Below are 10,469 nucleotides of genomic sequence, written 5' to 3' on the forward strand. Positions count from 1 at the left end.
TTCTGTTGCAGAGCACAGGCTCCGGACGCGCAGGCTCAGCGGCCATGGCTCACGGGCCCAGCTGCTCCATGGCATGTGGGATCTTCCCAAACCGGGGCATGAACCCGTGTCCCCTGCATCGGCAAGAGGACTCTCAACCACTGCACCACCAGCGAAGCCCCATTTTCTTCTTGAGTAAAACTAAGCACCGTGTGTCTCAACAAACTTCTGCTACAATGGCTGGAAAGTTGCAGAGTGTGAACCAATTTGTGCAGTGATCTGATTTTTCAGGGAAAATGCTGGGAAAAAACACAGGTGCCAATAAATGATTATCTCCTGGAGGTGGAGTTTTGTGAGGTTTGTCTTTTTCCTTGGTCATATTTTCTAAATTTTCAGCAGTGAACATGTATTACTTTCGTGGTAATAAAACACATGGATTCTCTGGCAGGTTCTGGGGGCACCTGAGGGTGTAGTGGTCAAGACCCGGCCCTGGGAGACTGACAGACATGGGTTCAGGTCCTGCTTCTGTTTTTTCCTAGTTACACGAGCTTTGGCAAGTTCTCAGCTCTGCGCAAATCAGCTCTCACATTTCTAAAACATGTGTAATACATGAAGATGATTATTCTGAGAATTAAATGAAAAGGTATACAAAGTGCTTACCACGTACCAGGTACGGATTGAAATGCTCAGGAAATACCAGAGTTCCTTTTTATTTATTTAAAAATTAAAAAAAAAATTTTGGCTGCGTTGGGTCTTCATTGCTGCGCGCGGGCTTTCTCTAGTTGTGGCGAGCAGGGGCTACTCTTCATTGCGGTGTGCAGGCTTCTCATTGCTGTGGCTTCTCTTGTCGCGGAGCACGGGCTCTAGGCGCGTGGACTTCAGTAGTTGTGGCTCGCGGGCTCTAGAGCGCAGGCTCAGTAGTTGTGGCGCACGGGCTTTGTTGCTCCACGGCATGTGGGATCTTCCCGGACCCAGGGCTCGAACCCGTGTCCCCTGCAATGGCAGGCGGATTCTTAACCACTGCGCCACCAAGTCCCTGAACACACTTTTTAAAGTGGCTTTTGAGAGATTTGCACTGTGAGTTTTGGTTGTAACTGTTGGCAGAATGGATGCTGGTTGCTACTTTGTTAGCAGGTGTCCCTGGGCCCAGAATCGCCCGGCCCGTGTGGCCACTGCAGGCCCCGTGTGACTGGAGCACTTGAAACAATGCTGGTCAAACTGACACAGGTGTAAAATCCCTACTGGATTTCAAAGACTTACTAAGGAAAAAAGAAAAGAATGTAAAATATCTCAGTAATTTTTAGTGCCAATTATATGTTGAAATGACAGTATTTGGGTATATTCAGTTAAGTAAAATATGTTGGTAAAACTAAGTTCACCGATTTCTTTTTGCTTTCTTAATGTGGCTACTAGAAAACTGAGAATTGCGTACATAACTCATGTTGTTTTTCCATTGGGCGGCTGGTCTGGAGCATAAGCCTGCCTGGCCCGGAACTGGATCACTTGTCTTGGTCCCTGCTGTTCCCCTGGGCAGGGCCTGCCCTTTTGGTTACTGTTTAAAGGGAAATAACCGCTTGTTTTACTTACCTTTGCACATCTGACCAAGCCTCTGCCTCGCACTGTGCTTCTGCTGCCACATTTGTTTCCAAACCTTGGGGAATATATTTGAGTGAATTATCTGTGAACGTGCTGTATGACACTATATTGACGATGCTGTTGATTGTAAGACATCTTCCAACGTGAGAACCATTAAGGAAAAAAATGCAAATTAGAAGATGACACAGCATTATCTAACCCTTGACCTATTTGGTGCTTTGAGTTTCTTCCTCTAGTTCATTTGCAAATGAATGAATCAAAATATTCTGTCACTTTTTGAAAAGACCTTTAGCATTATTGACTCAGTGTCCAGGAAGTTAAAGAGTCCGGCTTCGGAGGGGGACTGCCTTACCCAGCTTCTCAGTGCCTCGGCCTTGGCCTCTGTGAAGTGAGGTGATAGCGGAACCTACAGCTGCTCCGTTGTCATGAGACCTGCGTGAGCGTCTGTGAATTAAAGCAGCGTCTCTTGTGTCAGTACCTGAGCAGCGCCCGGCACGGAGCAAAGCCCGGCAAAGAGGGACCATCCTGCAGTCCTTGTTTGTGTGTGGGGGTGAATCCCCGCTTACAGACCAGGGAACCGAACATCCAAGGTTACACGTGTAGTGAGCGCCAGGTCAGGATTTATCTTCTCGTATCAGACTGGATTTCTGAGCTAGAAGCGAATGTAAGGTCTCTGGCTCAGTTTAGTGCCACAGGCCCTAGAGATGTATTTCCTATCATGATCCAAGAATTGGATGCATGTTGCATTTCATGTGAACTCGCTTCCACATCAGCTGTCCTCACAGAGTTAGAGAGACAAGCTTAGGTGGGCAGGGAAACTGACGTCCTTCCAACAGGAACAGGTGGCACTCAGTCCCAGGAAGGACACCTAGAGTGGCCCAGACCCTCTGATTTGTCACATTAACCAAGCAAGTGAGAAGTTGGAATTTTTATTTCTGATTTTTAAATCTTGGCTCAGATTTTCTTAATCACACTGTGATTATGTGTGACCTCTGGTTACAGTCTGGGCTATTGACGTTAACAGTTCGAGAACCTTCATGAGTATTTTCTTCTTGACCACTTCTGTTTTACTTCCTTCAGAGACGTTTCTCTGGGGCTGGTGGATACGTATGTAACACAGTTGTTTCGACAGTGACTTAAGGAGTGTTAGACTTTTTTTTTTTTTTAATATTTATTTATTTATTTATTTGGCTGTGCCGGGTCTTAGTTATGGCATGTGGAATTCTTAGTTGCAGTATATGGACTCTTAGCTGTGGGATGCATGTGGCATCTGGTACCCTGACCAGAGATCGAACCCGGACCCCCTGCATTGGGAGCGGGGAGTCTTAACCACTGGACCACCAGGGAAGACTCTGTGTTAGAGTTTTATATCCAGTCTTTATTACAAAAACACATTTTAGGTAGGAAGAGGTCTGGGAAAGACTTATCTCTCCTTAACGTAGACGTAAAAATCCTTAACAGAACTAATAAGAACCTGCTGTATACATAAAAAAAATAAAATAAAATTCTAAAATTCAAAAAAAAAAATCCTTAACAGAATGTTAGCAAATCAAATCTAAAAAAATACAAAGAATTATATATCATGACCAAGTGGGATTTATCCCAGGTGTGCAAGGCTGGTTCAGTACTTGAAAATAAATTAATGTAATCCATTACAATGCACTGCTACTATTTTTGCTTTGGGTGTTCACTTATATTTTAGAGCAATTGAAAACAAAACATTGATTTTACCTTTGTTTACCCATTTCCAGTGTTCTTCATTTCTTTGTATAAATCCAGTTTTCTGTCTGGTTACTTTTTTCCTTCTGCCTGCAGACTTTCCTTTAAAATTTGTTCCTATTCATAGATTCACAGGTTGGCTGGGAATGAATTCCCTAAGTTGTTGTTCTTAGAAAAGTTTTTGTTTCTTCATTTCTGAAAATATTTCTGAACTATTTTTACTGGCTGTAGCATTCTGAGTTAACGGGTTTTTTTTCTTTCAGCACTTAAAAATATCACCCCATGACTTTCCATCTTCTATGATCTCTCACAAAAAGTCTTGCAACTCTTTTTTTTTTTTTTTTTTTTTGCGGGTGCGCGGGCCTCCCTCTGTTGTGGCCTCTCCCGTTGCGGAGCACAGGCTCAGCGGCCATGGCTCACGGGCCCAGCCTCTCCGCGGCATGTGGGATCTTCCTGGACCGGGGGCACAAACCCGTGTCCCCTGCATCAGCAGGCGGACTCTGAACCACTGCACCACCAGGGAAGCCCCTTGAAAGTCTTCATTTTGTTTCTGTATATATTAAGTGACTTTTTCTCTGACTGCCTTCGGTATTTCTCTTTGTCTTCCATATTCAGCGATTTGAATATAATATACCTAGATGTGTGTGGATTCGGGGGTAAAGAGGGGTACTTACCCAGCATTGTGTTCTCTGAGCCTCTTGCCTGTGTGATTTGGGACTTTCATTAGTTCTGGAATGGTCTTATGATTTCTTTGAATGTTTTCTTCCGCCCCATTCCCTGTCTGTAGAAACTTCGGGATTTCAGTTCCACATATGTTAGATCGTTTGATACTTTTCCTACAGGTCTTGCATGTTTTATATGCGCTTCTCTGTCATCTTGCTCTTTGTTTTTCACTTTGGATGATCTCCTTTGACTGACCTTTAAGTTCACTGATTCTTTCCCAACTGTGTTGAGTCTGCTGATAAGTCAGTCAGAGGCAATCTTCGTCTTTGTTCCTTTTTCACTTTTAGCATCTCTTTGATATTCTTTTCTAGCTTCTATTTCTCTGCTAAAATTACCCATATGATATTGTCCACAGTTTTCCTTTAGAGCCTTTAGTGTACTAATCATTTAAAATTCAATGTCAGATTTTACCACCATCTGAATCATATCTGAGTCTGATTCTAATGATCACTTTGTCTACTGGGTGTGCACTTTTTTGTATGCCTCACAATTTTTTGTTTTGGAAAGCCAGACATCCTGAGTAGGACGGCAGATTTATGCCTGGGATTTGGCATGCCTTTCCTCCTGTGAGGCTTTTTTTTTTTTTTTTTACATCTTTATTGGAATATAATTGCTTTACAATGGTGTGTTAGTTTCTGCTTTATAACAAAGTGAATCCGTTATACATATACATATGTTCCCATATCTCTTCCCTCTTGCGTCTCCCTCCCTCCCACCCTCCCCATCCCACCCCGCTAGGTGGTCACAAAGCACTGAGCTGATCTCCCTGTGCCATGCGATTGCTTCCCACTAGCTATCTATTTTACATTTGGTAGTGTATATATGTCCATGCCACTCTCTCACTTTGGCACAGCTTACCCTTCCCCCTCCCCATATCCTCAAGTCCATTCTCTAGTAGGTCTGTGTCTTTATTTCCGTCTCACCCCTAGGTTCTTCATGACATTTTTTTTTCTTAAATTCCATATATATGTGTTAGCATATGGTATTTGTTTTTCTCTTTCTGACTTACTTCACTCTGTATGACAAACTCTAAGTCCATCCACCTCATTACAAATAGGCTTTTATTGTGAGGATCTGAGCTAATCTAGTTAGGAGTTGGGCAAGCTTTAAGGTTTGTAAATTGCTATAGTCACCCTTGGCGCATACAGGTTTCAAATTCCTTTAGCAATACCTTGTGTTTAAGATGAGGACTGCTGGCCAGAGGGCTTTTTCCCTCAATATCGTTCTGCCTCGGAGAGGATCTCTTTCCACGTTCCTGCCCTGTCCCTTCCCAGAAGTATTCTTCTGTTACTTGTTACTTAATACTTGCTAGCCTGGGGAAGGGTCTTTCCTTGGGGCTCTGATAAGCCTTAGTCTCAGGCAGGCACTGTGTCCCGGGGGCTTGGGGATGGGAGGTGGGGTGGAGGGGAGAGAAAAGGGGGGGCCTAGCATGCATTCCTTTTCCTCCCCCAGGGATAAGCGTTTTTATTTCAGTTCCCTTCCCCCACCTACAGTGGGTTTTCAGTAATGGTAGGTTTTTTGTGCTTTTGTCTCCAGTCATTTCAGTGAATTAAGATGTATTTGTATCACATATTGAATGAGTCAAATGTTGAACCACAATAGTTCCCGATTATTCCCTTAGATTTTTCTTGTTGCCATTTGGACTTTGAGAACTTTATGTCTGAGACTGGTCCTAAGTATTGGAGAATTAGTGGGCCTCATTGTGTCCTTGCCGGGGTGTCTGTCTGCGTTGGGAGTAACGTCATCAATCTGCTCTCAGCACCAGAAGCTGTTGTAACATGAACAGAAAAATTCAGCCACAGGTTAATCTTTTTGGCATATATATAGACTTACAAGAAATGATTGCTGAAAATTTAAACACTAAATTATAAAATGGTTTTGCTACATGGGCTTCCTTGGTGGCGCAGTGGTTGGGAGTCCGCCTGCCGATGCAGGGGACACGGGTTCGTGCCCCGGTCCAGGAAGATCCCACATACCGCGGAGCAGCTGGGCCCGTGAGCCATGGCCGCTGAGCCTGCGTGTCCGGAGCCTGCTCTCCGCAGCGGGAGAGGCCCGCATACTGCCAAAAAAAAAAAAAAAAGAAAAGAAAAAAAATGGTTTTGCCACAAGAGAAGGACTTCTTTTTAGTACTTAGCAAGCAATATTTTAATATTTTAAAATATTTAATATTTTAATATCACAGGAGTACCAAGGAATTTTCCTGACACTGTTGTTGGATTAAACAATGGGCAGATGTGTGGGTGTTATTAACCAGGCCAGCTGAGCCTGCCTTTGAGCTGGCCTTAGAGGTCTTTAGCCAAGACCTTGCTTAAGTTAATGTAATGGTGCGACACACAAAGCTGTGCTACACTGCCGAAGCCACACACGATGTACAAGGTTAGATGTTTTTGTGGCACAGGTGGCTGGGTAAGATGAGGGCAAGGGCCCCCCGCTCAGCGCCCTGACTGTCCTCACGTCCTTGCATCTGCACGAAGAGGGGCGTCTTGCTTGATGAAGAGGTGGTCTCCTCAGTGAGCAGAAAGGGAAAACTAGCCAGGCCAGCGAATCAGCTGATGACCAGTGGGTAACAGAGCTGCAGACAGCTTCTCCTTGGCTCTTGGTTCTTTTTTTTTTTTAATATTATCAGTATTCAATTTAATATTAATTTCTTAATCTTCAATATTAATATTCTTATTATTCAATTAAGAATAATAAAAATAACAGTGTTATGTTACCTTCCATCATTCCATCATTTCTTCTGTAATGCTCTTCCTTTGTTTATGTAAATTACTCCTCGGTCCCCTTTTAATTTAAGGCTCTGACTCAGGGCTTCAGAAGTTTCTGTTTTGTTTTTTAAATCAGCAAGGATTGCAATTTTGTTAATCCAGAGGCTCTGAGTAAAGCACACCTGTTGGTGGGGTATGTGTTCTCATCAGCTGTTTTACCGGATGAGTAAACCATTGCGGGTGGTTAGTGCTTGTGAAACCCTTTAAGGTCTTCAGTGGGGAGGGGACTTTTCCTTTCTTAGACAAGAGCTATAGGACTGATATAGAATTTTAACTTATTCTTAAAGTCATCCTTGGGCCAACACTCTTTATTGTGAGACGCGTTACCTTTTTTTCTTTTCAGTGCACACGGGAAAAGAGACCAGAAAAGACTTTTTCTCAGTTACACGGGGACCTGGCTGCGGGGAGATGATTCCCCACGGGTCTTGTGTCTCTGCACATCCTGTGAGCAGAGGCACCGACTGCCCTTTCATTCTGGACTAGCTTTTCACGGATGCTCGAATAACTCACAGCCTTGGAAGACAGAGAGAGTGTCTCCTTCTAGAGCAAAGGGCCACTTTGCCATCTCCCCCTGGGGCATAGGTCGGTCAGCTTGCTTGTAGTCAGTCGTAAAGGATTTATGTTCTCTAAGCTGTGACACAAACCCAGAATCCACTTGGGTCCCTTTGCATCACCCATGTGGGACTTGAGGGCGCTGTGAACATGAGGCTCATGCTGCCTGATATCCTGTCAGTAACAGTCTTTTGTCTCTGACCCAAGAGTCTTGTGTCTTCTAAGAGCATCTGTGAAACTGTGGCAGGTTAACTTGTTAGCCTGCAAACAGCAAAAATCTCAGACTCTTTATACGTCCTGACACCGTCCTTAAACATTGCCCTGCCTTAAGACTAATATAAAAAACTTGAAAAATAGAGGAAAAAAGTCACTTTTAATGCCATCACTCTGATTATAATCTTAATAATATTTTATGTACATCTTTCCAAATACATGTTTCAACATAATTTTGATCTCACTGTAATACAAAATCATATCCTGCTTTTAAAAATCAACACTCTTCTGAGTATACAAGTAGTTCATAGTAATTGTAGAAAATTAGAAAACTTGAAAAAGAATAAAGAAAATTATTCGTGTGCCTATTGCCCAGAGATGGAGTCCCTATTACTACTTTCTGTATTTCCTTCCAATATTTTATGTATATTTATTATAAAGTTATAAGAAAGAATATTATAGTCTTTATTCACCTAGTGTCATGTCTGGTGTACTTTTCTATTTCATTAAATACTGAAAAATAGTCTTCCTTGCTTGAATGATTATAGTATCCCATTCTTTGGACGTCCTTTTCATCATAATCATTTTATAATAATTTTTTTCATCAATTTTGGAAATTCACTATCTATTTATATATTGCTTCTGCCTCTCTGTGTCTCTGTATCTCTTTTTACCCCACCTCCCTTCTTCTGGGGCTATACTTACCTGTATGTTAGAACTCTTCAGCATTTCTGCATATGCTTTTCTTGTGTTTTTTGCTGTGTTTTCTATTCCTTTGTCTCTCAGCACTTCAGTCTGGATATTTTATCCTGACGTACCTTCCAAGTTATTATTTCTTCAGCTAAGTCTCACCTGCTTTTAAATCTATCTTTTAAAGTTTTTAATTGTATTTTTCAGTTGAATTTCCATTTGATTCTTTTTATAGCTTCTAGTTATATGGTAAAATTATTGAATATCTTTTAGTTCCTTAAACATTACTTATAGCTATTATCATGTCTGATAGCAGGGCTCTCTGGCTGTCCTGTGGGTCTGTTTCTAAAGTCTGTGTTCTCCCTTGGTTTCCAGTCCAGGCTCCTCCATCTATTTTGTTTGGTTTGTGAGACATTGTTATGAAAAGCTGAGGCTCCGCCTGAGGCTCTTTTCCTCCAGAGGAGCTTCCCTGGAAGAAAGCCAGGCTGGGGGCACATGTCCCTAATTTAATCGTGGATTGTGATGAATTGAGGCTTGTGAAGGTTGGTCCCTGTTACTCCTAGGGTACAGCCCTTGAGGGTCAGAGCGACAAGTCCTGGCAGTTACTGCCTTGGGTGCTGATTTACCCTCATTGCTGCAAAAAGCTGCAAAAAGCTCTGCTTATCTTTGCACCCATTTTGTCTGTGCTTCTGCAAAAAACAGGTACCTTGAGGATAAAGGTGGAGTCAAATGTTCGGCTTGTAGCTCTGGTTTCCCTTTGACCTGCATCTTGGCCCTGCAGTTCCTCACTGCTTTGGTTGCTTCCCAATAACTTCAAACTGATTTTTTTTTTTTTTTACAGGGTTCAGTTATATTGTCCAAAGGGTATTGTCTTTTTTTTAAATAAGATGTTGGGGGTAGGAGTTAATTAATTAATTAATTTTTGGCTGTGTTGGGTCTTCGTTTCTGTGCGAGGGCTTTCTCCAGTTGTGGCGAGCGGGGGCCACTCTTCATCGCGGTGCGCGGGCCTCTCACTATCGCATCCTCTCTTGCTGCGGAGCACAGGCTCCAGACGTGCAGGCTCAGCAGTTGTGGCTCACGGGCCCAGCCGCTCCGCGGCATGTGGGATCCTCCCAGACCAGGGCTCGAACCCGTAGTCCCCTGCATTAGCAGGCAGATTCTCAACCACTGCGCCACCAGGGAAGCCCCAAACTGATTTTTAAAATAATACATTTTCAGCTTTTTAAAAGTGTTCTCAGCAGGAGGGCTTGTCCAAACAATCCAGTCTACCATGGCCAAAGTGGAACAGTCTCCAAAGATCAGTCGTTGTACATCCCCTGCTGTGCAGAGTGCTGGCCCTGGGGTGTGGTGGTAAATGAGACCTTTTGGAGGCCAAATGGGAACATTTTAACATTCCTTCTGTTATTATGTGTGTGTGTTTTCTCCCAGTAATTCCACTTAAGAGCAGTTTGTGATATTACATTAGTATTCTGCCTTCGACCAGATGGCACTGGGAGTGTCTGTCTGTCCTCAAGGTAAGTGGACAGGCATGGCCCGCTGGTGTGGTGCCTTTGTGTCGTTCTGCTTGCTTTTTTTTTTTTTTTTTCGTTACACGGACCTCTCACTGCTGTGGCCTCTCCCGTTGCGGAGCACAGGCTCCGGACGCGCAGGCTCAGCGGCCATGGCTCACAGGCCCAGCCGCTCCGCGGCATGTGGGATCTTCCCGGACCGGGGCACGAACCCGTGTCCCCTGCATCGGCAGGCGGACTCTCAACCGCTGTGCCACCAGGGAAGCCCTCTGCTTGCTTTTCTGTTACAGCACATTGCCTGCTCTCTTACGGCTACATGCATCTATGCCCCCCACCAGCACGTGTGCTTCTTGAAAAGCAAGGACTGCATCCATCTTCTTGTCCTATTTCTTGGCAAAGTTCCTTGCATAGACTTGTTCCTCAGTAGAGTTGTGTTTAAATTTACATGTTAAAGCTAATGTTTCCATCTACCCAAGGTCACCTCAGTGGATCTACTTTTGCAAGATTCCAAAATGTTTCTAGACCAGCACACAATCACATACACCAAGAGAGGCTTCGGTGGGATGTGGCACACTGTTCTGCTTTATACTGGGCGTGAGGTGGAAGTCATTGCATTAGATGCAGGCGAGAGACTTTTCTTCTATTAAAAAATGCCAGAGGGCTTCCCTGGTGGTGCAGTGGTTGAGAGTCCGCCTGCCGATGCAGGGGACACGGGTTCGTGCCC

General features: G+C 43.8%; 1 protein-coding gene across 1 annotated transcript in view; it reads left to right on the forward strand.

The window, feature by feature from the left end:
• CRYL1 (crystallin lambda 1) overlaps positions 1–10,469 on the forward strand; it is a 78,816-nt gene that overhangs the window by 36,268 nt on the left and 32,079 nt on the right. The gene's annotated exons all lie outside the window — the stretch shown is intronic.

Source organism: Lipotes vexillifer, unplaced genomic scaffold, assembly GCF_000442215.2.
Source record: "Lipotes vexillifer unplaced genomic scaffold, Lipotes_vexillifer_v1.1 scaffold2116, whole genome shotgun sequence".
Lineage (NCBI taxonomy): Eukaryota > Metazoa > Chordata > Mammalia > Artiodactyla > Lipotidae > Lipotes > Lipotes vexillifer.